Genomic DNA, 8,692 nt, shown 5'->3' on the forward strand with positions numbered 1-8,692 from the left:
AACATACAGCCATAGCCATTTTCATTTGAAGCGCACACCTCCATGAATGAGGCGTGCACCTCAGGTGCCGGCTTACCCCTCTCTGTCTCTTCCTCTTGGTTTTGTGATTAATGCTTCTATATTGTCATATTTCATAATTTTTTTGTTTACTTTTTGGTGCAACAATGACAAATAGGAAGGGGATTGCTAACATATCCAACTAGGTTTATGCTTATACAGGTCTGTTTCATACTCAGAGTTCCTAATATTCGATATTTTGTCACCCTAATTTGTTTCATTGATCAAAAGTTGCAGTCCACATCATTTCCGATTTCAATTATCGAATTTCCTTTAACAGTGAAATTACATTATTTGAGTCGATCAGTTACCTCTACCTAAGATATGCAATGCAAAGTGCTTGGAGGAAATCGTGTCAAACATGGGATTGTCTGAGGGTGCTTCGCACAGAAATGAAGGACGTTTTGAGGAATCAGCCTCAGTTTGTTGCGAGGTTCCTCAGATATCCTTCACAACAAAAGTGTGCATGAGCAATCCAACGACAAACATCATTCACCTTTAGTAGCTATCTCATTGTCATCCTTTATATTGCTGTACGGAAGCCTCTTCGTGTTTGCATGAAAAAATACAACAAAATTAATTCCCCTCTACAACAGGAAGTCCCTATAGCTGATAAATTATGGATCTCAAAACTAAACATATACAGACCATGAACCATAGAGATCTTCACACAGATCAACAAGATTATGCCAATAATTGAAGTTTTGAAACCCTTAACCACAGAGATTTTCACAAAATAGTGTTAACTGACAGTGAGGTGCTATACAGGAAAAGATAACTGTAGTGAGGAAACCGAACAAAAAAAAATAAGACCAAAACACTGGAAAAATAAGACCGAAACACTGGCGACAAAAGCAAGTGGCCCGATCTCATTCAATTGTTGATTTTCCTAAACCTGATCCTTAAAAGCCAGAACAAGTCAAGGTTGGAACCCTAGGCACATCCCCACAACAATCATGCACACTACAAGAAGACCAAGTACGACTAAAATCGAAACCCTTGTGGTTGCTTCTAAGGATCCGTTGAAATCAAACCCTCTCCTCCGTTTGATGTTAAATTAGAACTTTCCTATTTCAATTAGGTCCATAATTTGACAAAGGCATGAAGCTTAATGAGCAAGCCACACAAGATCAACGAGAGACAACACAGAATTAGCGAAGACCGAAGCCTTTAAAAAAAAGCTTAACGATCGCGCCAATGTGCACAAATGAAAGATCGGAACCGTAAAGAGTTCTAGCTTTTCAAGGGAGACGCACAAGCTTACAAAATGCACACCACGTGAATCGCATTTGAAAGACCTCACCAGGCCCTTCCCATGGATGAAAGATTAGATACAAATGCTAAAAGAGAACGAGAGCGAGACGACATACACAAACCTACAGGCTACAGAACTGGAACTGCAATGTGTCATGGGATCGTCGTACCTTGGGAATTCAACCAAAGAGAAAGGGATCGTCGATGTTCTTCTTTCTTCCATCATAGCATCTTGGAACCTCGATCTTCATCTACCTCGGTGTCTATCCCCAAATCTTCCCACATCTTCGTCGTTTGAACAATCGGAAGTACATATATGGAATTGACAGGTCTGATAAAGAATTGATAAATTTTAATTCAAGGAAACCAACTGCCGTTAACAAAAGACCAATTGTCACATACACACTGCCATATACACCATATTGCACCGTTTATGTTACTGACTTGCACTTTCATTTTGAAACCATATTTCCATTCCAAACATCGGCATCCATTCAATTTAATTTGAAATAATGATCCAAGTTCTTGTTATAAAACAAATAGACAGATGCGACGTGGTTCTGAAGCCAATTTCTGTCAATCTTGATAAATGCCAGGAAGGAGACGGCGAAAATGAAGAAACACATATTCAGAACCAGAAACGATTCATGAATGAAATAACAAAAAACCCAACCATTACACCAAACTCCATGAATCGAATGTAAAAGTTGCCGTTAATTGAGATAGAAAGGAGATTAGAAAGAAACATAAAATAGGCAAGTTTGAGCCACATTACCTCAATCTTGTGAATCTGATTCTGCTTGGCATTTAGTAAAGCAAATCTTTGTTGGAAAAAAAATAGTTTCATTCCTTGGATGAGATAGCGATCTAGATTTGAGAAAGAGAGGGAGTTGTGACGATTGATCGTGAGAGAGGGCAAGCAATGGAGTGTAAGGGGGGGAGAGAGAGAGAGGCAGAGGCAAGAGAGAGACAGCAGATGATTTAGGGTTCGAAGAGAAACGAAAGAAAGATGCCGCAAGGATTTATGGTGAACACAGGTGTTTTCAGAAGTGTAAGAACTAATAGCTGGATTTAGGATGGGCCCGTTCTAGATCTAATGTCTATTGTAGTGAACCTTCCGCCTGAGCATGGAGAAGCTCACTTCCTTGTGATTTTTGCGGACTAGCATATTTTTTTCTGTTGGGCAATTAGTCACTGTTTTTTGTGATCTCTGTTACTCTTTCTGCAAAACTTGAGTAATCAAAACATTGCAAAGTTAAGTAGACCTCATCTCAAATGCAAAACCAACACCACCACCTAATCTAAACTAATTGATAATATAAAAACAAATCTCGAAAAAGAAGATAATGAAAGAGAAGGGAAATTAGTTGCCCAGATTCAAGAAGAAATTAAGAGATAGCCAGATAGGAGTAAGACGCTGCACCACCTAATCTAAACTAATTGATAATATAAAAACAAATCTCGAAAAAGAAGATAATGAAAGAGAAGGGAAATTAGTTGCCCAGATTCAAGAAGAAATTAAGAGATAGCCAGATAGGAGTAAGACGCTGCACTTTGGTCCATAATGAATATAGAGGGTTGCATCTTAAGTCCACCCAGAGTTGAGACTCATGCCAACTTGAGGAACAAGAGATTTTACATTTATGGTTCTCACATCAACAATTTGCCAGAAATATGAATGTAAACTAAAGCGACCCTGAAATCTGAACTTTAGAAGGGAAATCTGATTTTAAAGACTAGATTTTACACCAGTATTGTTTCTGTTTGGATAGAGGATGTAATGTTACACGATCTTACAACTCCCGTTTATTATTTGACTTTTCCCTTAATTTCAATTGAACGTCAGTGCAATTACTTCAGAAAATCATTAGACAGATGATAAAATCATAAAAGTAACACAAAGACAACTGAAAATAAGGCCTTAGCTGAATAGCTATGCACAACAGCATCTATGTCACACGGACACGGCAAAATAGCCCACGTATCCGTGTCGACAGGCGGACACGGCAAAAAATAAAAGTCATTAATTTAATGTTTTTTTTTCATTTTATCAATTTTTTATGATGCATCCAATTATTTCCATGAACAATCATTTCAGATATTCAGTACTTTTGTGATAAAACACATTTTCTAACAAGATTGTAAGAGTGAACTATTAATTTAATGTTTTTTTTTAATCTTATCATTTTTTATAATATTTAATGTAGCCGTGTCCGCGTATCCAAAAGATTTGAAAATTGCCGTATCCGCACCCGTATCACATCCGCACCCGTGTGACATAGAACAACATAATATTTATTCACCAAACATTAATCTCACATCTATAAAGTATGAAATACTAACTATTATTAACTTATAGTGTAAAGCTTATTAACCCCTTTTATGGAAACAAAACATCAAACTAAAAAATCAGTCCTCAGCCGAAGAACCACGCACAAAACATGGATTCCAGAGAAACTTAAAAAAAAAATCAGAAATACACATAACGCATTAACTATTCCATGGCATAGAAAATCCAAAAACAAAAACTAAAGAGTTTCTAATGGCCAGAATGCATAGCTCTGTTTCTAACGGACAGAGTTTCTGACGGGACAGAACACATAGCTAAAAAAAAAAAAAAAACCAACAAAAAGCCAAGGCACAAGAAACTAAAAAATCCAATGCAAATAGACTAAACATCATAAACCTTTCATCTTAAAAAAATCATAATTCATAAATGATAAAATCATAAAAGTAAAACAAAGACAACTGAAAATAAGGCCTTAGCTGAATAGCTATGCACAACAGCATAATATTTATTCACCAAACATTGAATCTCACGTCTATAAATTATGAAATACTAACTATTATTAAGTTATAATGTAATACTATACAAACCCCTTCTATGGAAACAAAAAATCAAGCTAAAACATCAGTCGTCAGCCGAAGAACTATGTACAAAACATGGATTCCACAGCAATTAAAAAAAAAAATCAGAAGTACATGTAACGCAATAACTATTACACGGCACAGAAAATCTTAAAACAAAAACCAAAGAGTTTCTAACGGATAGAATGCATGGCTTAGTCTCTACCAAATAGAGCTTCTGACAGGACAGAATGCATAGCCAAAAAAAACAAAACAACCAACAAAAAGCCATGGCACAAAAAATTTAAAAATCCAACATAAAAAGACTGAAAAATCCAATGCAAATAGATTGAATAATCCAGTGCAAATAGACGTAAATAAAAAATCTTTCATCTAAAAAAAATTATAATTCATAAATGATAAAATCATAAAAGCAAAACAAAGACAACTGAAAATAACGTCTTAGGTGAATAGATATGCACAACAGCATAATATTTATTCACCAAACATTGAGTCTCACATCTACAAAGTATGAAATACTAACTATTATTAAGTTATAGTGTCATACTATATTAACCCCTTCCATAGAAACGAAACATCGAACTAAAAGATCAGTCTTCAGCCGAGAGCTATGCACAAAACATGGATTCCACAGAAATAAAAAAAAAAATCAGAAATACACATATAATTAAAAAAAGTTATAAAATTTGAAAAACAAACTATTATTAAGTTATAGTGTAATACTAATTAACCCCTTCTATGGAAACAAAACATCAAAGAAAAAAATCAGTCTTCAGCCAAAGAGCTATGCACAAAACATGGATTCCACAGAAATTAAAAAAAAAAAAATCAGAAATACACGTAAGGTATTAAATATTCCATGGTACAGAAAATCCAAAAACAAAAACCAAAGAGTTTCTAACGGACAGAATGCATAACTCAGTTTCTAACGGACAGAGTTTCTGATGGGAGAGAATGCATAGCTAAAGAAAAAACAAAACAACCAACAAAAAGGCTAGGCACAATAAACTAAAAAACCCAACATAAATAGACTGAAAAATCCAATGCAAAGAGACAGAAAAATACAAAGCAAATAGACTGAAAAATCGAATGCAAATAGACTTAACATCATAAATCTTTCATCTTAAAAAAGTCATATTTCATAAATGACAAAATCATAAAAGTAAAACAAAGACAACTGAAAATAAGGCCTTAGCTGAATAGCTCTGCACAACAGCATAATATTTATTCACCAAACATTGAGTCTCACGTCTATAAAGTATGAAATAATAACTATTATTAAGTTATAGTGTCATACTTTATTAAACCCCTTCTATAGAAACAAAACATCGAACTAAAAGATATGAACAAAACATGGATTCCAGAGAAATTAAACAAAAAAAAAAAATCAGACATACACATAACGCCTAAACTATTTCACAGCACAGAAAATCCAAAAACATAACCCAAAGAGTTTCTAACGGACAGAATGCATAGGTCAGTTTCTAACAGAGAGAGCTTCTGACGGGACAGAAAACATAGCTAAAAAAAAAAACAACCAACAAAAATCCAAGGCGCAATAAATATAAAAATCCAACACCAATGCAAATAGACTGAAAAATATAATCCAAATAGACGTAACATCATAAATCTTTCATCTTAAAAAAAATGATAATTCATAAATGATAAAATCTTAAAAAGCAAAACAAAGACAACTGAAAATAAGGCGTTAGCTGAATAGTTATGCACAACAGCATACAATTTATTCGCCAAACATTGAATCTCACGTCCATAAAGTATGAAATACTAACTATTATCAAGTTATCGAGTTATACTATATTAACCCCTTCTAAACAAACGAAACATCGAACTAAAAAATCAGTCTTCAGCCGAAGAGCTATGTACAAAACATGGATTCCACAAAAATAAAAAGAAAAAAATCAGAAATACACGTAACGCATTAACTATTCCATGGTACATAAAATCCAAAAACAAAAACGAAAGAGTTTCTAACTGGCAGAATGCATAGCTCCGTTTCTAACGGACAGGGTTTCCAACGGGACAGAATGCATAGCTAAAAAAAAAACCAAAACAACAAAACAAAATGCCAAGACACAATAAATTAAAAAATCCAACACAAATAGGCAGAAAAATCCAATGCAAATAGACTGATCCAAATAGACGTAACATCATAAATCTTTCATCTTAAAAAAAAATGATAATTCATAAATGATAAAATCATAAAAGAAAAACAAAGACAACTGAAAGTAAGGCCTTAGCTGAATAGCTATGCACAACAGCATAAACAACCCAGGCTCTAATACCATGAAAAGAAGACTGATAACAGTCACATACACAAACCCACAACAATCTCACAATGATGGGCACTAACGCCAAATCACAAAGGAAATGGAGAATGAGAATAATGTAATTGAAATCCGAAGAAGCTGTAAAAACAAAATATTTACAAAAAGATATCATGGTCTATATATACATCCAAAAATAATAAAAAACAACGAAGTATGAGAAGAACCACCCACTGGACTAGCTCCAACTCAGCTGAAAATATAATAATACAGAAAAATAAAGAATCTAAAAGAGTTACATATATTCACGTATACAAGCATGCATATTAAATGTACACCCATCCACCCACCCACACACACATATGTATATATGAGGCTCTCATATGTATTAAACACAAAAAAGATCATGCATAATATATATAAGAAAAACCGTCAATCCTAGTGATTGTTCAACTGTTTGGGCAAAAGAACAATACCTCCTAATAAAAAATTTTCCATATTGATCGTGAAAGAAGTCCATGAACCATCCAGGCCACTAGTTGCCAACACATGACCTGCTGTCCATGCCAAAGTAGCCTGGTCAATGCACGAAGTTCAATCGCCCGTTAACTACTGTAAGGATTTGAAAGACCCATTTCTAGCTACAGACAACAAGAAATAAGTGAGTTGCACACATCATGACTAAAAAAAGGTATATGAAAAAACATCATATAAGTTTCAGGAGATGCACGCCCTAGGATCTAAGAAATAGATGCAACCAACTTAGCTATTATTGACTTTCCAAAATATTTCAACACCCAAAAAATCAAGTACCTAAGAAGAGACGATAAAGTTAGATGAAGGACTTTTCACCATACAAATCAAAACACACACGCCTATTACCACACCTTCCAAAAGTAAGTAGTTCGGTAAATAAATAAATCCAGTCTGAACCTTTACATACAAGATTCCAAAAAGATGATTAAGGGGGTGGTTGATAAGAAGAATATTTTAGATTTTGAAGCTTATATATGTATTTGAACTCAACATCATGTCCTTTTTTTAAATACGTGATTATATTTAACATTTGACTGTTCAATGTAGAAACATCATCTATATATATATATATATATATATATATAAATCCACATTACGTTTACAACTACACAAATGTTCGAAAACCACCACACCTAAGTAGTGTAGTTTTTTAAGGTTCTTCTATCATCAAAGAAAAAAGTGCATTTTTAGGCACATCTTTTGCCCATAGTCAAAAAATCGAAACTAATATCTTTTACAATTTTTAAAATAAGGGCCATAAGTTCAAGAAGACTGTCAAATAAGGGCCTAAAAAGAACTTCTAGTAATTGGAAACATAGAAAAAATTAGCAAGAACAATAAGGTATAATTAATTTAGCAATCCGCAACTTTTTCAGATTAAATTGAATTCCAGATTTTTAATTATCATTTCATCAAACAAGTCTTTTTCAATTCTGGAATCAAAATTCCAGGCCATCAAACACAAAAGGAAACCGAAACCAGTCTTCAGCGGAAGAGCGATGCACAAAACATGGATTCCACAGAAATAAAAAAAAAAATCAGAAATACAAGTAACGCGTTAACTATTCCACGGCACAGAAAATCCAAAAACAAAAACCAAAGAGTTTCTGACGGACAGAATTCATAGCTAAACAAAAAAAAAACCCAAAACAACCAACAAAAAACCAAGGCACAATAAGCTAAGGGATCCAACACAAATAGACTGAAAATCCATGCAAATAGACTGAAAAAACCATCGTTTGTAATCGAATCCTACCGCTGTGGCTGCTTCTCGCCGGTCGGAGATCTGCTGGGTGGCGGAAAACGCACCGGTCCGTCGGCAGGTACCACCTTTCCATCGGACTGGCGTCTTGGAAGTCGGAAATTTGCAAAACCCTAAATGCCGACGAGTTTTCCTGTTTCGACTTATTTCCTCTCTGTCGATGAAGGCTTTTTAACTTTTAACTTTATCGTTTTATAAAATTTATTCCGCTTATACCATTAAAATGTTTTTGAAATTACAAATAATGCCACCGTGGGGCGTGGGCTCCAAACAGAAGAAGCGTAAAAGAAGACGCGTTTTTTCGATCCGACCGTTTTTTTGAAAAACTGCGTTGGAAATCAAAATCTCGCGTTTTAAAATTTATTTTCGAATATATCTCGTTTTTCTTTACTTTAAATTATCAAATTCTGAAATGAAGTAGCAGATTATT

General features: G+C 34.3%; 1 long non-coding RNA gene across 1 annotated transcript; it reads right to left on the reverse strand.

Annotated features, from left to right (window-relative positions):
- Positions 1 to 758: 758 nt before the first annotated feature.
- On the reverse strand, positions 759 to 8,409 carry LOC116255854 (uncharacterized). The gene is made up of 3 exons (XR_004172981.2): positions 8,257 to 8,409; positions 6,941 to 7,105; positions 759 to 1,642 (listed from the first exon to the last, which is right to left on the reverse strand). It is a non-coding gene; the product is annotated as an uncharacterized LOC116255854 (long non-coding RNA).
- Positions 8,410 to 8,692: the final 283 nt, after the last annotated feature.

The sequence above is a fragment of the Nymphaea colorata genome, chromosome 1, assembly GCF_008831285.2.
Source record: "Nymphaea colorata isolate Beijing-Zhang1983 chromosome 1, ASM883128v2, whole genome shotgun sequence".
NCBI classification, from domain to species: Eukaryota; Viridiplantae; Streptophyta; class Magnoliopsida; order Nymphaeales; family Nymphaeaceae; genus Nymphaea; species Nymphaea colorata.